Source organism: Mercenaria mercenaria, chromosome 3, assembly GCF_021730395.1.
Source record: "Mercenaria mercenaria strain notata chromosome 3, MADL_Memer_1, whole genome shotgun sequence".
Taxonomy (NCBI): Eukaryota; Metazoa; Mollusca; class Bivalvia; order Venerida; family Veneridae; genus Mercenaria; species Mercenaria mercenaria.
The window spans coordinates 32,491,247-32,514,357 of record NC_069363.1 but is presented as its reverse complement, the minus strand read 5'-3'; positions in this window follow the sequence as shown (position 1 = coordinate 32,514,357).

Below are 23,111 nucleotides of genomic sequence, written 5' to 3'. Positions count from 1 at the left end.
GGAATAACTCTAGTATAATAATAATGATAATACTAATAATAATAATAATAACTTTATTTAAAGAGGATAACATATTTGGCTATAGCCAGTTTAATATATGGTCCTCTAACATAATATTTAGCTATATCAAATTTTCCTTTCTTCCAAGTACTCTGGTCTTATGGAACAACCTCTCCTCTGAAATTGTCCTCCTGCCAACGCTTGAATCTGCAATTACATGTAGTTGTAGAAAAGTGCATTTCATAACCTGATTTTACTATTCTTGTCTGTATATGTATATAGCCAGCAACAGAAAGTAGGGGTTTATTGTGCGGGCAAGAGCAAATATGCGCCATGTTTAGGTTTGCAGAACACTGTAGGACCACATTCGTAACAGATCGCATTTGTAACAGATTTCGTACGTATGCGATCGCATTCGTAACAGGTAAAATGTGTTACAAATGTGTTTGTCCAACATGGGGGTTGACATGAGAAGCACATATGTATCATGTTGAGCTTTATACTGCAAATGTTCAATAAGTTGGTTGTCATCGCAACATTATTAAATGACTGTCATAAGCACCATCGTCGTCGACGTCAATAATGTCATAAAATTATTTGAGCCGCATCATGCGAAAATGGGCCTTCGGGAATCTTCAAGGCTTTGCAACCAGTGTGGGCCCAGATCAGCCTGCACACCCGCGCAGTCTGATCATAGCCCACACCGTTCGCTGTTATTTTTGAAAGAAGGCTTATTTTCTGACCCTAATTCAGATGCATAAATGCACAGGTCAGCCTAAATATAGACTTCCAGAAATCCACGAAAATATCCGAATGCCAATTTTCCAATGATGTGGCTCAATCTTTATTATCATTTCTGCATCCACTGCCACTACCACTATAATATGTTTACAACTTCAGCTACTTCTACTGTAACATCGACTAGTTGAAATGTAGACGCACATACTCAGGTCTCTGGTTCGAACCCGGTGGCGACATACATTTGTAGCTATCTTTCGTTATCCAGAGCTGTTTCAAGTTGGGTGACAAACAGGAAGTTTATATGTCCTGGGAAAATTATATACAAATTGTCACGGACGGAGTCGTTAAGTCTAGGAGGGCCCGACCTTGTGCATGCTGCAAACTAATGTCTATGAGATTTTAAGAAAATACACTTTAGCTTTTAATTAATCTCACCCCACTGAGCCCGCTTGTAAGGTAATAAGCCTTCTTTTATTATAATCCTGCCGCGTGAAATAGCGGTGTTTTTGCGTTCGTGCGATATATATAGGTCTTGTCTTTGGTATAACTTGCCCATGCTTAGTCAGATTTTTTTATGTTTAAAGCAATGCGAATTGACAATATGTATGTGTTCGGGTTTAACGTCTTTTTCAACAGTTTTTCAGTCATATAAACGACGGTGTCTACTTGTAGCAGTGAGCACAATGCCCAACTTTATAGTGCTGCCTCACTGGAATATCACGCCGTAGATACGTGGCGTAATACCCCACCCAGATACAACCAGAGAATTGCCGATTATAAAAGTTGAACAGGAATTGCATGTGGTATGCATCTTCCCCTTTAATCATACATATTCATATATTCATGCATTTAGTAAACAAAATCTTACAAACCGATATGGGAAATTTATAAATGACATGTACATGTAGTACCATGCTACTATGAATAGACATGAAAACGGTATTCTTGCCAATTTTAATTGCCAAATAACAAACCAGTACCAAGATATTAACCTGACCTGTAATATTCCTCTAGTCAACAAGAGGGTCGTCATGGCCTGCTTTCGCTCACATGAATAATACTACACTATACATGTTATTAAATATGCGATTTTTGCCATTTATTGGGCCATAACTGTAAGACAAATAGATAGCGTGATGTGGCTACTCTTCGAGGAAAAAAGCAAAATCTTCATGATATATAAATTCAATGCAAGTTTGGTCAAAGTCAAATAATAAATGTGATTTATGTCATGTTCACAATGCTAAACTCAGCACTTTTTTTTTTTTGCCAATTCAGGGGCCGTAACTCCAAGTCAATTGGTGCAATACGGTTGTTTTTTAAAGGAACCGAAATCTTATAGGTTTTTAAGTTGTGTGCAAGTTTAGTCAAAATAAACAAAAAGTGTGGTCTCTATCGCGTCCACAAGGCTAAAATCAGTAATTATTGCCATCTCTGGGGCCATAACACAAAGACGAGTAAGGTGATATCACAGATATATATAAGTTCTGTGCAAGTTTTGTCAAAATCAAATAATAAATGTTGGCTCTATCATATTCAGAAGAAAAATGTGAACGGACGGACGGCCGAACGACGGACGACGGACGACGTACAAAGGATGATCACAATAGCTTACTTCGTCACTTCGTAAAAGTGAGCTAAAACATATTACAAATGTGTTTCTGATGTAAAAATGCACTTTTTTGTTCATTTTTCCAATTGAAAATGACATGTGACAAATGTGATCAGATGTCACATCAAAAATTGGCATCGATCACATTTGTCACACAAATTGTTAAAAATGTGCTTGATTTCTGTTACATATGCGATCTCATTTGTAACACCTGTTACATATGCGATCGCATTTGTAACACTTGTTACAAATGCGATCTGTTACGAATGTGGTCCTACAGACCACAACTGATGCATTTCATTATTATTTTTGAAAAACAGTTGTAGGAAAAAGATACGTAGCTGTCTGTTTTTAAATGAAACAAAAAAGGTATTTGACTTAGTGGCCATTATCACTAAGTGACTTGTAGCTTTAGGCTGTATGAGATCCTGATGAGTAGTTTTTTTAATGCAAGTAGATTCCCCGCAAGAATTCGTATCTGAAAGGCAATCCTAACTTATTTTAGCAATATTACGGAATAAGGGAGGTAACTATGCACACGATTTGGTTTTACATAGCTCTCATAGGTGTATGGTCTGTAGAGTAGTCGCCCTATTATATGCTTCAGCAGCTATTTATAAAATGTTATTTAGTAGGAAATAACGCAATTTAAACATTTACTGTTATTTATTTCCCAGTTTGAAGAGTGTGTGTGCGTATGAAATACAACAACAATAACATTTATTATGCATTTAAGGTCCATTACTAAGGGAAAGTGAGTTGGCAATTTTTTTCACAGCCAGTGCATAGACTTCTGCAAGACACTAAATAATGAAGATTGGCCGGTCAAAATCTACAGAAGGTCTTTGGAACTCAAAGAAATGTATGTGTATTATGTTGAAATTTCAATGAATCGACAGAATGACCCCCCAGGTCTTTTTAACTTTCTTCATACTTCATAGAAAAATAATTGTACATATATTGCGATTTATTTCGAATTTCTACATACCAACTTTCATTTTCCAATGAAATGAAATAGTTTCTGTGCTTTTTAAAAGAAATTAAAATGTTCACTTTCCTTAGTATTGGACCTTTAAACACTTGAAACTTGAAAGATGTATATAGCCGATCAGTTACATACATATACAATTATGAACTTGAACTGATGCAGTAACATCATTAAAAATAAGAGAAATTTGTTAGAGAAGTATCAATCTTTAAATTCTTAAATTATTGGCAAAGTATATAAATTTTGTTAAATTATTAACCGTAATTTCATTGTGTTTGGATATAGGGGTTCTCAAATTTAAATAATGCAAAAGATGAACAATGTTTATATAAGTATTGAATAAATTTGAATGGATTTTGTTAAAAGTAAAAGGCCATTTTAATAGCATGCTATGTCAGCGTCAAAGTCTAAGCTGAGCAATTTAAAATGAAAAATTGGTGTAAACTGTGTTTACAGCACCGGTAAAAACACTTGCATACAAGAAAGGAATATCTGTTCCTGGCATGTCTTACGACTTTTTGCCGCAACAAATCCAAGAGCATAGCATTTTTTATGATGAAAAATCCAAATGCCTTTGGCGGGATTCGAACCCGAGTCGCTCGAGTTTTATTCCAGTGCTCTAACCACTGAACCAAAGAGTCGCCTCCCTGTCGCAGTTGTCAAAGATTGGCTTTAAACGTACAGGCTACACTTTCTCAATTCAAATAAGTCATCATCATTATGATGTCGTGTAAGCTATTTTTACACGAAAATGCCATTTTGGACATGATATAAAGTCCGTATCCCGGACGAGTTACGACTTTTTGCCGTAACAGAAATTAAAGAGCTTAGCATTTCAATGACGAAAAATCCCAACTGCCTGTGGTGGGATTTGAACCCGGGTCGCTCTAATGCTCTAACCGCTGAGTATGCGTAAGCGACCGTTACACATGTGATCGAACAATTGACTCCTAAAGCTGATCATAAGCAGATAGATGTAGTTCTATATGATTAGCAGTCAATAAATGTGGAAACATTATATAATGATGTTATGCATGGCTATTTTTAAAAGAGAAAAAATGAACTTGTTCGAATATAAAATGTTACTTAGAAATGAAAAGCATGATCCGTTTGTAGACGATATTAAACTATCTTAGCTGCTAAACAAACCCGCCATATTTGGGTATCAAAATCCGGCTAACAGGGTTAATGGTTTTCCGAAGCAGCTCCGATTATTAATTACACTTTCAGAAACTGCAAAAATGTTTACGAATCAAAAGCAATATATTTTGGCTGCGTAATTATTTACAGAGACATATTGCCACATTTCATTGTCCATCCAAGAGATGTTCCCTTTTGTGAAAAAAGCAAGAATGTACAGTCCATGTCTGATAATTTCGGAGTGACGTCACGTTTGTTTATGCTTTCTGGACTTATAAAACTAACAAAATAGGTAAAGCAGCTTACATAAATAATAATATTAGGTATATTTTATTGTAACACGACTGTCAGTCCCGGTACCTCAGTGGTTAAGCATTGATGTTTGAAATGTTGAATTATGTGGGTCGTAGGTTCGAATCAAGGTAGGTGTTTTTTTCTGTTTTTTTTTTCTTTCAGGGTAACCACCATAATCATTTATTTTTCCTGAAATATATTAATATATTTAGAAAGAAATATTATTAAATTAATTTCTGTTTAAAGGTGACCAGCCATCAGCTCTGTGTAAACACATCGTATTATGAATGCATAGTCACGAAAACGCTCGGAAATTTCGTGCAGGTTAAATTCCTCTCTGGTATATTGCCAGTATTAGTGTAGTCAACATATCAGAGGCGTCCACGTCTCTTGTTGCAAAGAAAAACATTGTTCAGTATATGCATACTACAAAATATTCTGAAGGTTATTTCAAGCAACATCATTTTTCCATATTTCGTTATTGTATACCGTAGTGCTGTATTACTGCATTTTTAATATTTTCAATTGTCTTTGAAAAAAATGTATTTAAAACATTAATAAAAAACAAAGATTTAAAAAAAAGTATAAATCACAGTGTGATTCGAACCAACGCGACAATGGAAATAAAAAGAATTGCACGTGTAAGGCTAACGCTCTACGACCGTACGGCCGGTACTAATCTTCTACTTCAAAGTAGCGTTCCAGTTAGTAGTATAATATAAAAGTGTACACTTAGATAATGATAATTATCGATGACCCCCCCCCCCCCCCCTGACTTGGACTCGTCCAAATAGTCACTCCGAAGTTATCAGACACGGACTGTACTACAACAAATACGTCCAAAACACTTCAGCTGTTAGCAAAATAATAACCCTAACTTGTTCATATTGATTGAATACCATTTTAAACTAAATAAGATTATTTGCATGAGCGTTCTACATCAAGACCATTTTAACCGTAAATTTAAAATAATATGCGTTCGTTTTTCTTTTGCCTTTATGATGTACAATATATATGGAAACAATAGATATATGACACTCAACATAAACAACTGATTCCATATTTTCATTATTTCATAAAATTAAAGATGGTATACTTTGCTAAATATATCAAAATAGAATAGTTACTTTCAATCTAGATATTTAAAAATGTAAGAAAACATTTTATCTTCAATGGGGTTTAGCCTAATTTCTAACAAACATTTAAGTTACAGTACAACCTCTGAGGAACGAATACCTTCCTATAAAGACAAATATTTTCTTTCTCATTGGAATTAATTCATAGTAAATTCACTTCTCAAGAGCCAAAACATCTGTATAACAAATATATGGGCCACGCTATGAGAAAACCAACACAGTGCATTTGCGACCAGCATGGATCCAGACCAGCCTGCGCATCCGCGTAGTCTGGTCAGGATTCATACTGTTCGCTTTCAAAGCCTATTGCAATTAGAGAAACGGTTAGCGAACAGCATGGATCCTGACCAGACTGCGCGGATGCACAGGCTGGTCTGGATCCTTGCTGGTCGCAAATGCACTATGTTGGTTTTCTCGTGGTCCAACTCAAATATATTTCCGTCTTCTCAGTCGTGTTTGCTCTATAGAGGTTGTATCGCTTGAAAAATATTTTGATGATTTGATGAGTTTAATCATATTTTTCCAACAGCATTTTATAAGCATACTGTGTAAAGTTTACTTTAACAGTGTTGCTTGATTCCTTACCAGAACCCTACTTGTTTTACCATATATGTTCAGCCTGCTGCTTAAGAGCAATTATCACTTTCTCGGCAAATGACTTGAATAATCACCCCCCCCCCCCCCCCCCCCCCCACACACACACACCCCGCATGAGGCCGACATAGACATTCTACATGATGGCTATCTCCAGTATATGTCTCGGCCAGGATCTCTCAACCCACAACTTCTTGAAAAGAAATTATTAAAATATCTGAGATTAAGTTCAATGAATCTCAGACTTTTATCAAAGAATTTTCTTATTGCTTAAGATAGATAGATACTTTTATTTCTTCCTATTTAAAATGTATAATATACAACTTTACAAGAATTTACAAAATAGATACAGATACAATCAACATATGAGTTATTTAAGATGGCTACAATAACTAACCAAACATGTACAAGTAGCTCAAAAGTAGCTATGCAAATGTGCAAATGCAATGATCAAACTGACAATACGCCATTATATATGTCTGACATAGGGAATATTCCATATTTCGCAACCGTAGAGAGCCTTAGGAGTTATTACTAAGCTATATATTGCCAACATTGTTAGAGTGTTAAGACTCCCTAGACGAAGTCTACAGTTTAAAGGGCTAAACAACTTTTGGTGTAATTTTACATCTGCTTCGCGAATTGCCAATTTCATGTTTAATTGTTTATTAAGATGATTCCTGAATGAAATTATTCACGTTTTTCATCGTCTGATAACTATTTTGTCTCCAGGTCTTTTCTACGCTATTTGTTAAATATAATAACAAACACAAAGTGCAATACCAGACGGGCGGTTTATTTACGAAGTGCAGCCATGATACGTTCATAATTACATGTAACACAAAATATGAAGTTTATGTCAAGCAACCGCATACTGAGTAAAAATAAGTTTGGTACTGCAAAAAGGTACCGTATATCCACGAAAATTAAAGTTTTCCTCTTTTGTTTCTCACTTTTTTTTTTATACGATTTTACAAATACATGGTTAAATGCCAAAATGAAAAAGAAAAATCTAAATCATATGCGAACCGACTCGCCCAGGAAAAAACAGAGCTTAAAACATTTGAGTTACTAAATGAAATTTCTCTGAAAACCTGTGCCCATTTGTCAAATGTCAGATCGCTGAATGTAGGGCCTCATTCCTTGCGGATATATGGTGGAAAAACAGAAAACATATATATTATGAAAGTAACTTTCGATAATAACATCGTGTTTTTAGAACTATACACCTAATACTGTCGAAAGAATAAGATACACTATGAAAAATACGCTGCATTATCATAATCAACTTTCTACAGAGAAAAACGTTTGTACATTTATATTTAAGCTGTCAAATAATCTAAACGTAATATCATAACATACTGATCTTGTAACTGTGACCTTAAAAGACTAAACCCACATAATTGTGGCTAAACAATCTAATATTTTCTCTCAAAAATCCTAAAGATAAATACTCAAAAAGTGACTAAAGATTTTGAAACAAACAAAAATAGTTTGCAGGTACACCGCCGCGGCACTTTTGAAGTAAATACATTCTTCTTGCATTTCTACTAACTTTTATTTTCATTCACTATCATTTTCATGGTCATATACATATATACACATTCTATGCCAAACTTAGTGGAAAAACGTGTTGAATTTTGTCAAGAAGAAAAAACCTAAAAATTAAAAATAAGCAACATCGAATTCTGCCCTGAATTATATATATTATTATTATTTTTTTTTTTTTTACTCCGTTAAATACAATATTATCAATTTCATTTATATGTATATTACTTATTTATCAATTCTAAAGAAAATGTTTCTTGTACGAAATCGTCCGGTAGAATGACTACTAAATACACATCACCAATAAAGTACCTTTACACAAGCACGAAACAATCGTGCGCAAGACTGACCAATATATACCATTGTATTGTATACGTTACGCGAAAGACAAATATTTCACGCTATACTACCGAAACGCGTGAAATTAATAGTCTTTTCTACACTATTTGTTAAATATAATAACAAACACAAAGTGCAATACCAGACGGGCGGTTTAGAAAAACACAAAAAGAGCGGGCTGGAAAGACATACTGGTGCTTACAGAGCCAATGATTTTGAAACTATTAATCTCCTCTCCAAGGAGTCGGCAACATAACCGTCTTTGCTATTTTCCCCTTTCCAACGCCCGTGCCGCTTCCAACATATATCGTTGACACCCGCGTTGGCTGGCGCCGTGGCGCCTCCGGCGCGGAGTGAATGTAGACTTATATTCAAATCTCCTACGACCTCTCTTAATCTCGAAACAAGACATTCTCTGGCTCGAGTGTAACTAAGAGGTTTGTTTTTGTAAATAAGTTTGCATTTATATTTTGACCTAAAGCACGGTTTAAACAAAAATACATCATCTGTAACAGATAAACTGGTGACTTCAAAATACCGTTTTAACATGTTGTACGGGCAAGCTACAGAGCTACCCTTTGAAATGACAATTTTATCTCCGTGACGATATTGGTCAGTCTTGCTTTGTCTAATATAAACAGAAATATAATTATCATGAAACTGAATATCATTACAGTGTAACCTGCTTAATTCATCAAACCGTAAGAAACCTGAATAAGCGAGTAATATCATTGCCAAATCTCTAATGACTAGAACATCCGTACATACTGTATATTTATCACACAGTGTAATTAAAATGTCTGTAGTGATTGGCTCCTTCTTATTTACAGGTTTTGAAAGAGTCCGTTTTGAAGCATCCATTAAGTTTGTGACAAACATATTATCTGTCGGATCAGGTAAATTCTTCAAGGAGTGTGCCCATTTTATGGAGTAAACCGTATTAGAAATCACTGAATTTGGTGAATGTTTGTCAATAAGCTCGGCTAAGTATAACGCGACATGAATTGGGGAGGCAGGCAGTGCTGATCCACCCTTTGAAGAAATGAAATAATCCCACTTTTTGAAATAAGAATAATACTTATTAACCGTAGTGTCACTTTTCGACAACGTCAGAAAATTGGCCATCTTGGACGACAGTTCATTAAAACTAAGATGTTGTATCCCGCTCTGCTGAATTTCCTCGTCAATGCAGCTTTTCAAATTCAAGCCTGTTCAAATAGACAAAAGACGATATCACTATATATATATACCTAATTATACAAATCTTAAAGCAATTAGGCCAAAATATAACGGCCTGCCGTCAAAAATGCCGTGTCTGCCTCTGCCTCTTCTTGTTAGCTTTCCTGACTGAAATATAACATATTCATTAACATAATCACTCGTCCTTTTACCGTCAGGGAAAAGTAGTGACCAAAATGGCGCAGACTTCCACACTGGTAAAAGTAGTGTACAAGTACATTTTTTACTTTGTATTTTACGTATACATTGAACACCCAACTTGGGTGGGGGAACAAGCAAAAAATTTTCATCAGTCCATCTAAAGCTCATTGCATCTATACCGGAAGTCCCTGGGCACCAATACTTTGAGTAAAATGCATTGCATTTAGCGTTGTAACTACATGCGAATAAATCAAAAGTATGCGGACCCCACTTTTCGTCTAATTTCTTAAATATCTCATTTTCGACTGACCAGTCATCACTGTCGGTACATCTACTGAAAAAATCTGCTTCTTTATTTTCTGCTCTTGGAATCCATTTTGGAAACAGACTGATGTTATGCACTTTACATACTTCGTAAACACCTACTGCTATGTCTTGCAAAACTGGTTTTCTACTACCAACTTTCAAAACGGAAACATCATTTTTATTATCAGTGTTAACCAAAATGTTCTGCCCTTCCAGGCTCTTAACTGAACTGTTTAAAACTCTGTGCACGGCCTCTAGTTCCCTCCACGTGGAACTTAATCCACTTTCGGATTCAGACCAGCAGCCGACAACTTGACTGTCGTCATTTTCATCAATATATCCAGCAAAACCTGCTCCACTGGCGTCACAAAAGACAGTTTTTTGAATATGTTTTTGTTCTATACTTTCTAATAACTCTGCGTCAAGTTTGCCTTTATTAAGCGTTCTCAAAATTTTCATTCCAAAATATAATTTCGTCAAATGCCTTCGAACTTACCATGACTGGAGCTTCCCAACTAGCACGACTAAGAACACATTCATACAGCGACCTTGACATTAGTCTTACGACTTGCCCAATGGCTGACTGCATAGAGATCAACTGCCCTATCAAACGTGCAACAATACGCACGGGAAAAATGATATTACCTTTTCGTATCATTTCCATGAATTCTTTCAACAACCTTTCTGTTTTTTGTATACGATCTTCTGTGACCATAAAGATACCCCTGCATGTATCCCATAAATAACCTAGCCATACGATACTTTGACATGGTTCCCAATGACATTTGTCTTCTGCTATCAAAAACCCAAACATAATCAAATCTTGATGCATAAATTTAGATGCCTGTAAAGCCCTAGTGTACGTACTCTCACCACTGAGCCCATCATCCAGAAATAATACTGTTCTAAACCCTTGGGATCTCCACTTAGTCACAGCTACTCTCAAAAGCTTAGTAAATATGAACCCTGCTGTTGAAATTCCGAAAGGAAGCACATTAAATACATAATAATGAGCTTGACCGTCACACTCCCATGAAAAACCTAAATATGTTTTATGTTCTTGAAAAATCATGATATGATGATACGCACTTCTTATATCAAAAGAAAACAAATAGTCCCCAGTTGAGAAAAGTTGCTTAGCAACCGACTGATCCTCAAAACAACATTTATATTTGAAAAGCTCTAGATTTATATGTCTGCAATCTAGCACGAGTCGAGGCTTACCTGATTTCCCGTAAGCCACTGTGAGGGGATTTACGATGTACGGTGTTTCTTGAACCTCAGTTACACAACCTTTCAAAAGTAAATTTTTAATCTCACCGGATACAAATTTTGAATTATCTCTGGCCGATTTGTTATTTTTTAGACGAACAGAACTAGGAATATTTCTAAACGGCAATTTGTAGCCATGTTCTACTACATCTAAAATGTATTGATTAGCCCCAGCAGCTTTCCAGTGTTCTAAAGAACTTTTCAACTTACCAACTGGCGTTATCAATATTTGATCCTGTACAGTATTTTCTTTTATGCTCTTAAAACTTTCTACTACAGAATGTAACAAATTTTTACTTATCTGTGAATCCTTATTCACTTGACCACCATCTCCCATCACGGCTTTACATTCTGCTCGCCAGTGCCCTGGTCGCCACAGCGGAAACAAGTACCGGGTTTCCGTCCCTGAGTAGACTGGTTCCATCCTTGTGAGGGCCGCATTCCTCGATTCTGCGATGGTGCTGCTACCGATGCGTCTTGCGTCGGAAAATACGTATTTCGTTGAAAAGGACTGTAACGAAACCCCCTAGATCGCTTTTCCTGTTTCAACTTCCGGTCGGCTTTGACTTGGGCTCTAAATATTTTCTTTTCGTCGTCGGAGTCGTCAGCTAGAGGGTGAGCCTCGTATTCTTGAACTACACGCCATCCGCTGTCAGAAGAATCTGCTATCTTTATTAATTTTTCACGATGATTAAGAATGTCAATACCTTCTGATACTTTTTTCTGTGCTGACGTTACATCCTCGCCTGGAGTCGTTCTTATGGCGTCTTGCAGAAACCCGTCTGCTTCCTTCAGTTTATCGAGTACTCGAACGTTCACCTTATGTTGCTCCTCGTTCCCCTTTTTACGAAACGTGTAAGTGTCATTTAATGCTAAACTCTGCTGAATTCTTGAAATCTGAGCCTGTGAAAAATCCCTTTGCGACTCCTCAAATTCTGCTAATTTCGACGTTAACATCCTTTCCATATTGGAAAGAAGTTCATTTTCTTGGTTTGACATGGCTGCCAACACGTGGTCTCTAAGCAAGCAGTGAAAATCTAGACAGAATGTTGTACGAAATCGTCCGGTAGAATGACTACTAAATACACATCACCAATTAAGTACCTTTACACAAGCACGGAAAAATCGTGCGCAAGACTGACCAATATATACCACTGTATTGTATACGTTACGCGAAAGACAAATATTTCGCGCTATACTACCGAAACGCGTGAAATTAATATTCCCAGGTAGTTATTTTACCGCATTTTCTTCTTGCAATTCACGATTTTCTCATGTTTTCAGTGCACTATTTCAGTGATTGTTAACTGATAACTCTTCACTCGAGGTTGAATATTTGACAGCATAAAAAGTATTTTGATTATTTGTTTATTCCCTGCCTCCCACCCTTACAGATATGTCGAGTTTCTTGATAGTTGATTGTTGATGGCTTGTAGCAGTATTCGAATATTAAAGGCAGATTTGACTTTGTGACTGTGATTTAAACAACAGTATTCATTTAGTTCTAAAGAGATTCCTCAGGCCAGACAGTACATCACCTTTAAGTTCTTATAGAAAGTAAGGTTCACAATTACGTATCTTAAAGGTATATCAATATATTTTAAGGGTTTTAGGTATCAGCAGTTCCTTGATAATAATTACTACTGAGTAAGTGGTTGTGTATTATGAGAACATTAAAGGCAGATAAACATTTAACATTATATAAGAACATTTGGGTTCTTCATGCCAGACTCGTTATCTACATTAAGAAAAGTAACGTTCACAAGTACGCATTTAATTTTATATCAATATATATTATATGCTGTTTTTCCCATACAATGTTACTCTTTCGTTATCAAACCAAAATTGTCATTATCCTCTTTTGAGCTAGTTTTCATTTTATTTTTTTATTCTAACTTAAAAGAATGTTTTGTGTTTCACGATAAACAATTATCATTTTGTGGTTGTTCAAAGAATCTGCAAGAGACCTGAGTGGCCATCTTATATGCTGTTTAACTATTCTAGATTTGATGAGTTCAAGTTATTACATTTTTCTGTTTCATTCGGGACATAATAGAAACCCCATTTTTACAATTTATGTTTCTCATGAGTTTCATGAACATTTGATTGTATGTTTGCCTTAAATTTTGATAGTATGATTTCAGGCTGAGTGGTTTACAAAGATAAAGATAACCGCATTTTCCCCACTTCTACTGGTCGATCATATCAACTGGCATTTACAAGACAAATATATTCGTATTTCTTTTAACATTGGAATGCTGTCAAATCCTAAGACCTGTATCCTATATTATTGTTTGTTGTTTTTGTAGTTAGGAACATGAAATTAGTGAATAATTGATTTACTCACGACATAGAGTAAGTAAATGTTTATATTGCGCTCCGACTGGAATGGCCTCAGTTCCAAAAGAAAGACCGCTTATTTCGTTCACCACAGAGTCACTATATGTTACCACACAGTATTTGGAAGCATTATATAGAGAACACCATTTCAAACAATAGTTGTAATATATATGCATCATACCCTGGATACGAAATCAAAACCATGTCATCTGCCACTGTTGGAGAGTTCACATGAATATTGTATCTACCAATACCAAGCCCACTAGATTCCGATTCATTGGTAAGATCATATGTACAATAGTTATTGTATTGGAGAAGTTACCCGTCCCCTTGTCTGGTTCCCTGAAGCATGTCAAAAACTTAGAAATCGAACCAATGTGCGAATAAAACTTGTCATTTTATCGTCCATGCTGACAAAGAAGAAAGAAATATTGGCATCAATTGAAAAATTGTACAGTTTCGAAAGCAGACCTTGATGTCAGATTCTGTCAAACACCTGTTTTGCGTCAAGGTAACAAACATGCACTTTACTACCATGCTCCTTATTGTAGAGTATGCTTTCAGAAAAATGACGGCATTAAACAGCCTAGCCCCTCCTAAATCCACCTTGCTGTACATTTAGTTTTGAGATTATTTTATCTTTACACCTCTCCAACAGAATAAGATCGTATATTGTAAGGTTGTTGGGATCGTCTTTACTTTTGCTTCCTCCCTTGTGTACCGTTACTATCACCCCCTTTTTGATGTTGATAGGGATACATTTGTGTATCCAAGGCACTCCTGAATAACGACAGAGCTTTAATTACAATATGACCACCACTGACAGCAGCAGCTTTTGAGAGAAATGAATTGGTAACAGATTTATTCAATTTCATATAGATATAATGTTTCCACTGTTGATCAAAGTAAATACTTTCCGAGGGGCTATATAATTGCTGGTAATAATCTTTCCGCTGTTCGCTTGATGATAGCTGATCATGGTATACTATTCCATTGAATATCATATCCGAACCAGGTCTTGAGTTAGAGTTTTACAAGTTTCCAAAATTGATTTTAACTTAGTTCGGCTGTTCTATCAATTTCTTCGTCAGCGTCTTTCAAGAATTTAACAATTCTTGTGTCTGTGTGTTGTCCTGAAATCAGCTTTTGTCGACTTATAGAGCTGTAAAACGGTGTTGTCTGGGCTCCTGGGTATGCCATCCCTGCACCAATCTGAACGCCTGTCTTTCATACAGGTTTGAACTCTTGACAGATGTTCATTCCAGTACGGTTTCAAATGATGCCGAAAACGAGATGTTGGGAAAGTAGCACTTCCGCTCTAGGTGTGTGCCTTTATATTGTCACTGTTGGAGTCTATAAAACTTCTCATTTATGTAAACAGCAAATCTCTTTTTACTCAGTAATCAGACGATATTTGAATATTCTTTTATCGAAAAGTCGTTGTGATATAAAAATACGAGACACATAATATTATATTTATGTAAGGAAATGACATCGTTGTGTTTTGAATTAGGATAAAGATGAATGTAGAAGCCATGTATTTTCCCAAACAAGACTTTTTTAAAGTTTGGACTATCAACCCGATGATCCTTGTTGATGTGAAGGTTACAAATTCATATTGTTTATAAAAATGTGCGGTAACTCTTTTTAGCCCTTTTCCTTTCATCATCCGAAAATCATTTTCAATTTTCGTACATTATCTATGAAAATGTAACAATACATACTATTATATTTTTTGTAAAAGTAATAATATTCTGCACGGTGACATCTTCAACTCATAAACGTTTCTGTATTTTGTTGTTTTTTTTTTTTTTGTTTTTTTTTTGAGCTGTGCAAAACCAGATTATATATAAAACGCAGGAGTTTGGGTTTCAGGTCTTGTCTGGACCTTCAATTGTAAAACTTTATTTCAAGCAGATGTTCTATGAACAAAAGATATTTGATTATAATCATACTTTTATGCAGAACTGTTATTTGGTTAATAGTAAAAGAAATGTTAATTTCAAACATACAGCTCCAAAGAAATATTCGCGGAGGTAAAACAATATAGCAATGAAATTAACATGCATTATAACGATAGCCTTATCTAGGACGTTGCATTCGACTCCAGTAAATTTTGCCAGGCTCCAATCACACGAACGCTGAGCCTAATCCTGCCTTATAGCTTGAATTAGCTTGAATGGAAAATATAGCAGACGGGTTGCTTCAAAAATCCAACATTTTAATTATATACAAAATACAAAATGAATAAGGCGTAGATAAAAGGGCAGGGCTGTTGGGGAAAGTGAAAAAAGCAAGGATGAATATACAACTGGAAAAGCCACGCTCCTTAACCGCGGTCTCCCTACTACACAAACCAAGACACGTAACAAGACAAACAAACATACATACATACACGCACGCACACAAAGCAAAGAAGCAGACAAGAAGAAAAAACACAGATGGGCACCTCACTCATAGTAAAAGGTGCAGGGGGTAAATACTAGGGGGTGATGGGGGGAGAGAGGAAAGAAACACCAACAACAAACAGGGCAATATATAAAATGGACAAAAACAAGTTGAAAATAGGGACACCGCCTTGGAACGGTCAGTAACGTATGTATATAAAGGAAACTGGGGGGTTTAAACGCGTTTAAGCACATGCCAACCTCGCATTTACCTTAATTCTAATCAAGTGAGACAAGACAGTGTAAAAATAACTCTCCGTCGAGAAAGGCTCTAACCGTAGTGACAAAATACCAGATTATATAAAGTAATAATTGGACAGTTTCATCTGAAAACTTGTATTAGTGACACGATATAATTAATGCACAAGTAGTTCAAGTACTAGAAAATCATTGTTTTTCTAATGGTCATGCAGAAACTAGAAATAAATGTAGTAATCAAAGGCAAATCAAACTCTACCATGATTTACAAATAAATGGCAACGAAAATTCCAAAGCACCCATCAATCATGAAAATATGGTGTAGATAAAAGGTTTGTGATGAAACTGTAAAAGTGTAAGGTTAAGTTATTTTTCAGTAAAATGATTTTAAACTGTTCCTAAATATATTTAAATGTATGATGTTTAGAAAGTGATATACGCATTAATGACTTTAAAAATACACGACATGCACGACGATTCGTGACTAGTCTGTTCCACCACCCCCAGTAGGGTACCATATCACCATGCCACGCCATAGGTCCCATTGTGAGCCAGGAAATTTATGGTACCGGTACCATATCACCCCCAGTAGGGTACCATATCAAATTTATGGTACCCTATGGGAATTTAACATAGGGTACCATATCACCATTTAGGGTACCATATCACCATTTAGGATGCCAGATCACCATCCAGGGTACCATATGCTTTACCAGTAGACAATAAGAGAAAAGGTACTTTCTTTCTTAAAAGAAATGGAGTGGCCCTGAAAAGGACCGTTGTGTTTCTGAATAGCATCTCTACTCAGTGGTGCTATCAGCAGGGGCTCTTTGGATGGTGCTATCAGCAGGGGCCCTTTGGACATAGGGGTGAACCCTAACAACCCTGACGTAGCGCCGTATCTCTCCTCCATTCTCTGCCTTTCTGCCCGTCTCTACTGTTCTCTATCTCTTAAGGATCGGATGATCTTTAATGCCTCATTCGTTCTTCGTTGAGTGTCCCTCCACCTCTCTTCTTCTCTCCTTAGCGTATTGAGAATGCTGTTTTGAAGAGCAGCAGCTCTGGCTTCGAGTTGTTGCAGCTCCTCAATTTGCTCGGCAATGGACTCCATTGTGAACGAATGATGGAATGTAGGGCAATGTACTTGCTTATATTGGGATCGCGCAGACCGGATAGAGAGTCAACATATTAGCCAATGAGATTTGATCTTACATGGAGGACCAACATCTACATGGCTAAGTTGAAAAAGACCAGGACCTCTGGTCTTTTTGAGGGATGAGTTTATGGCACCTTTACTACTACCCCTAGATAGGGAAAAATAACAAAACACGAATATTTTGTGTACACATTTTGTATTGAACAAGTAACTGTATTAACAAAGAGCATTAAGGGTACAAATAATCATGGTCTAACACATACAATTTAAACAAAGCTAAAGCAAGTTTATCAGATTGATCTGCGGACAACACTGACAATGTTCAGGTTTAGCTAGTGATCTAGCTTTTGCATACAAGTGTCCATAGAATTGTTTAAACCAAGTTCCTACATCTTGTCATTGAGATGCCAATATCTCGGCTCTTAACAAAATTTGATAGTCAATATAGTCTCTAAATCATATGCTCTGGCTAAAGCGTCCAAAGCAAATATGCAGTAAACACCACACATGGCACTGCTTCCACTTTGAAGTCGTATGTTGTTCCTAGTCCAGCTTCGGGTATTGTTGTCCAAGAAGGGTCAAATAGCTTCCTCTAAGGGTGGTAATCCATAAAAGTCAAAGCAGATGGCTGTATTTTCTCTGAAGTAAATAGCCACTCAATGTTCTCCAGGTTTATCTGAGTCATGTGTGTTCACTATGTAAGCTTTCACATGACAAGGTTTCTGCTTCGGTAGATGATCCTTAGGACACACTTCTCCATTGAGTGTTCTCAATATAAACGATTTATCCAAGATGTATTGAAGTTCATGGGTACTCATGATTCCAGACGTCTTTCACTCGATCTGCCCATATACTCATCCAGCTTTCCCGTGGACCTGATTGATGACGGGCTAACTTGTCCCTTATATCTACCCACATATGCAGGGCTTGTACTTTCTCACTGTCATGCACATCCATGAGCTCTAGTTTTGGATACCATTTTTCCATGACATTGTAGAGATTCAGTAGATTAAGAGCTTTTTCAATGTACAATTCCACCCACTCGTCCGTAGATGTGAACAAACACATTTGATGCTGTAATTGACTGGGATGATCCACTACACATCCAAAACAGTTCTTCATCGGAGATGAGCGTTTGAAGTTCTTCCACAACACAATCGTTTAAGATGTCTCGCATATTCTTCAGTTTTCTTTTAAATATCGGTTCGTGGTATTTCACTTTCTCAACATCTTCTCTGAGTTCTCTGGCATAGGCATGACCATCCATGTTTTAATAATCTGTCACGACTTCTCTCAATCCTTTGATTTCAATTTGATTGTCGAATTCTGCGTACACTATCACGTTCATGACGCTAGGAAGTTGTTATGCAAACTGAAGATCTATCCTCAGGTTCCCCGTTTTATAGGATGAAGCTGACCTTCCTCGCAACCTTGATCTGCGGTAAGATCAAATCCCCAGAGAGTTTTCTTTGCGAACGTTTTTTTTCCACGACCACGTTGTGGTATCACCACCACCCTTCTTCCACGATGCCTGAATGAGTACTGACGACGAGGCCTTGGTTTTGAACCTTTTATAGTTTTGATCAAAGATTCTCCCAAGGATAAAGCTGTTGCTTTTCCAACAAACTTCAGCGCCCTTTTTCCACGAAACTTTAACACCTGTTTTGGATTTCTTCCTAACATGATATCCTTGACTGCACCCAGACCTTCATGCATGTTTGAGGGCCCTAATTGCTGATTTAACCATGGGTTTCACAAAAGGAAATTTTGTTTTGATAGCTGATTTAAAGATAGACCTATGTCCATGACCATATTGGCGAGGAACATCACGATACACGGCTGAGATTTCGATGACAGTTGCACTGCCTTTTTATGAGCTAGTTGAAATTTTTGTAACGTTTGACCAAATAATTTAGCTTTTTCACTTTCAGACAAATCCTCTCCATGAAGTACAGACCCCATGTCTTTCTGCAGCTCTGATGTTTGTGTGATGTTAGGGTTTGGTGGTAACCTTGGACGTTGCTGTTGCTCTGCTCTCCAGCGATTCATCTCTTCTAGCATTTTAAAAACGGAACAATGGCCATCTTATTCATATTTTATCTATCAATTTTTCAATACTGTTGTTGAGCACAGGTGCTAACGCAAAAGCTAACAGTGGTAAAAATCCTCCTTTCTGATTTAAAATTTGTTTTTTCTTCTGGATGGGAATCTTTTTGTTTGCCAAGTCCCGAAGTTGTTGACGCCTTGGATGCAACTGGCGCTTCTGAGCTTCTGTTAGAGATACATTCCCTTTTAAAATATTTTGACAGCATTCCGCCACACACTTGTTCAGATCCTTAGGCGCTTCCTTGATTAGCTTTTTCCTAAGCTGAGGCTGTGCCTTGCCTAAAGCTAACATCATTGCTCCATGTTTCTTGATCAACGGTGTTTTACGTTTTGCAATTCTTTTGCATGCCATCTTCTTGACTGTCCCAACAACAATTGATGTGAATACTTAGGCTTATATAGGCGACAGGGCATCAAAGGCTGTTTTTGTGGCATCACTGATTGAACCTGATCTAAGTGTAGATACTTGTCGATTCAGTGGTGAAAAACGGGCTAACATTCTACTCGGATACCCTGTAAATGTAGAAGATGGTGAGCTTGCCCAAGATGGAGTTCACGACGAAGTACTGGACAAAAACGATCTTGGGGTTGAGTTTCGGGACGGAGACGAGAACGAAGTTTCTCCTGGTGTTAATTTGCTTACAGTCCATTTACCGTTTGGAGTCAAATAGGTTAAACCATCATGTTGATTCACCACCACGTTATTAAATCTTGATTTAGGAGTATTAAGAACAGAAGATGGGATGGTACTCTTGAATCTCGATTGCATGGGACTTGGAGTTTGAAATCCAGACATGATGCTGATAGGTGAGAGAGGTGAACTGACTGGTGTTGTCTGATCAATCACATCAGAAACTCGACTGAGTGGTCTCAAAGGCGAGTCTTGTCTTGGTGAAGATTTTTGTCTGATAGTCACAAACCGATCATCGAGTTTCCTCATGGGTGGTGGAAGTGTCCTCCCTGTGGTCTTGCCCGATGATTTCTTGACTTGTATTTTGACTTTCAACGGTGATTTGTGTTTCTTGGCTGGTGTTTAAACAGATCTCTTTTTGCCTTTCTTGACTGCTGGCGTTTTGACAGATCTCTTTTTGCCTTTCTTGACTGCTGGCGTTTTGACAGATCTCTTTTTACCTTTCTTGGCTGATGGCGTTTTGACAGATCTTTTCTTGACAGCCTTGTCAAATTTTCTCAAAGTCTTTTGTCCGTCCCAACGGAGTAGACTTCGAATTATAACACCTCCAAGAAATCCACTGCCTCCTTGTTTCAGTATCAATTTACGTTTGGTTTCGGCATCCACGTTGGCGTCTGCTAATTGTTGAATCTCTTGTTGATTTCTGTTCATGAAATTCAAAGTCTGTTTAGGCAGTTGAATCCTTTTCTGTATGATTATTTTGGCTGCTTACGTAAACCATTTCATCATTTCATGCAGACCCGCTTGTAATAACTGTTGTCTTTTTTTAATATTTTTCTCCTGACTGAGCGATTCCAAGGCTCTGATGACAGCTTTTGGTGTGTAATCCATGACGAATTGTCTTGAAGTGAATACCTTCTTTCTATGTCTTTTTAGTCCCATGTACACAACAGTTCCTCGATTTCCTCCAATCACCCAACGATGAAAGATATCTGTTCTCAGTCTGTAGGACTCGGGAGTTCTTGGATGAAAATCAATCACTAAATATCCGTGAGGAACTGAAATGGCATCTCGATAGGCTTGCAGTTAATGTGGCAATTGAATTTGACTTGCCATTACTTTGATTTGCCCTTTATCTCTAGTATTTTGAAACAGAATCATGTAATGCGCATTCAGACTCATTGTTCTGCTTGCTTTGGATTGTTGAAACATGTTCTGTGTGATATAAATCACACTGGCATTACGATGATGTCCTTTTCTAGTAAACCAAAGTTTGATTTTTTCCTCGTCGTCGTCTGGGATGCCATTGACAAACTTGATATAAGATCCTTCTCTTTCTTGAAACATAGCGTAGGTAGTCTGCCATTCTTTGTAACACAACACCACTTGTTGTGGTACAGTTTAAAACACATCCGTTTTAAACTCAATCAATTGTTTGACAAATTGTGTTTTACCAGACCCACTTGGTCCAGAAATAAAAATATTGCAAGAATGTTGAAATAATAAATTACTTTCTTCCATGATGGTTTCAAGAATAATGACAACATATTCTTTTTTACATGTTTATTTATACTGGCAAAACAATGTTGATAACAACAATGCTGACAAAGAACAGTGTTGACAAAAACAATGTTCACAACAAAAACAATAGTTAACAATTATTTAACAAATAAATGCCTTTTATCTTATCATCCATATACCACTCCAATTTAATGTTTTCAATGTCACAGTTATAAAGTTCACATAACCAGTTTAAACTGTCAAAATCTTTCATCATACGCACAGTCATCAATATCATAACTTTCATAAGTGCCATTTTTTCCTGTTTGCTTTATGCTTTATCCATTAATCTCATCCAGTTGATGACATGAGTGATTGTTTCTGCAGGTGTAAAGATTTTCTTCTCTTTACTGTCTGACATGTTGTTGTAATCTGTACTGGTTAATCAGGAACAGCAATTCTGATGCTACCATATAATGCATCCACAAAAGTGACTTGATCTTTGGTAAATATTCCAATATTTGATGGAGTAATGTCACCCCCATGCAATTCCATCAACTCTTTGAGTTTGAGAGACACCACAGCTGCCTTGTTTGACATCATGTTTACGAATGATACATTTTCTGTTGTGTGGCTACTATTTACCATTGTCGATCTGCATGGTGATCACATAACATAGTCAGAATGTTGACGTAGACTTTATCATCTCCATCCAACATTTTGGGTTCCGTCGTGATGTTACACGTGCAAAACGAATTTGGTTGCAAACTGTGTTCACACCACTCAAGTTCGATGTCAGAATGATATTTACTCATGTATTTTCGGAGCATGTACATCCATGTAGAGAAACTCATATCCAACTCTGTCCTTACTTTTGTTATGTCCTTGTACTTGACGTTAAGACACTTCTTTGCTTGCAGAAAATCGCACAATGCACATTCTATATCTACCAAAAAATTCTCTGGCAAATTGATCCACATGTTCGTATACGAATCACCAGTGTGAATGATGGAAAAGTCTACTTTTAAATCCGTCCTGTTTCTTATATAGGCTGTGAATAATTCAACAAAAGTGTCTGCCGAAAAGCCAAGATGTACTTTACTGAAATGTGCTTCATACGCCCATACTTTGTGATGTACTGGACATACTTCCTTGAGTTCTGCAGCGAATGAATTCATCATGTTCTCGAATACTCCAGAGCTATGCTCCATCTTGAAGCCAAAAATATAACACAACTTCTTCTGTTTTGTTAATTTTATTCAACACACTTTTATGTATGACTTGTTGGTTACAATGCTGAAGTCAGTTCAGATTCATTCAAACTCATTTGATGTAATGTCTACTACGGAAGATATCCGTAAGGCACGGTCTTATATTGATCCA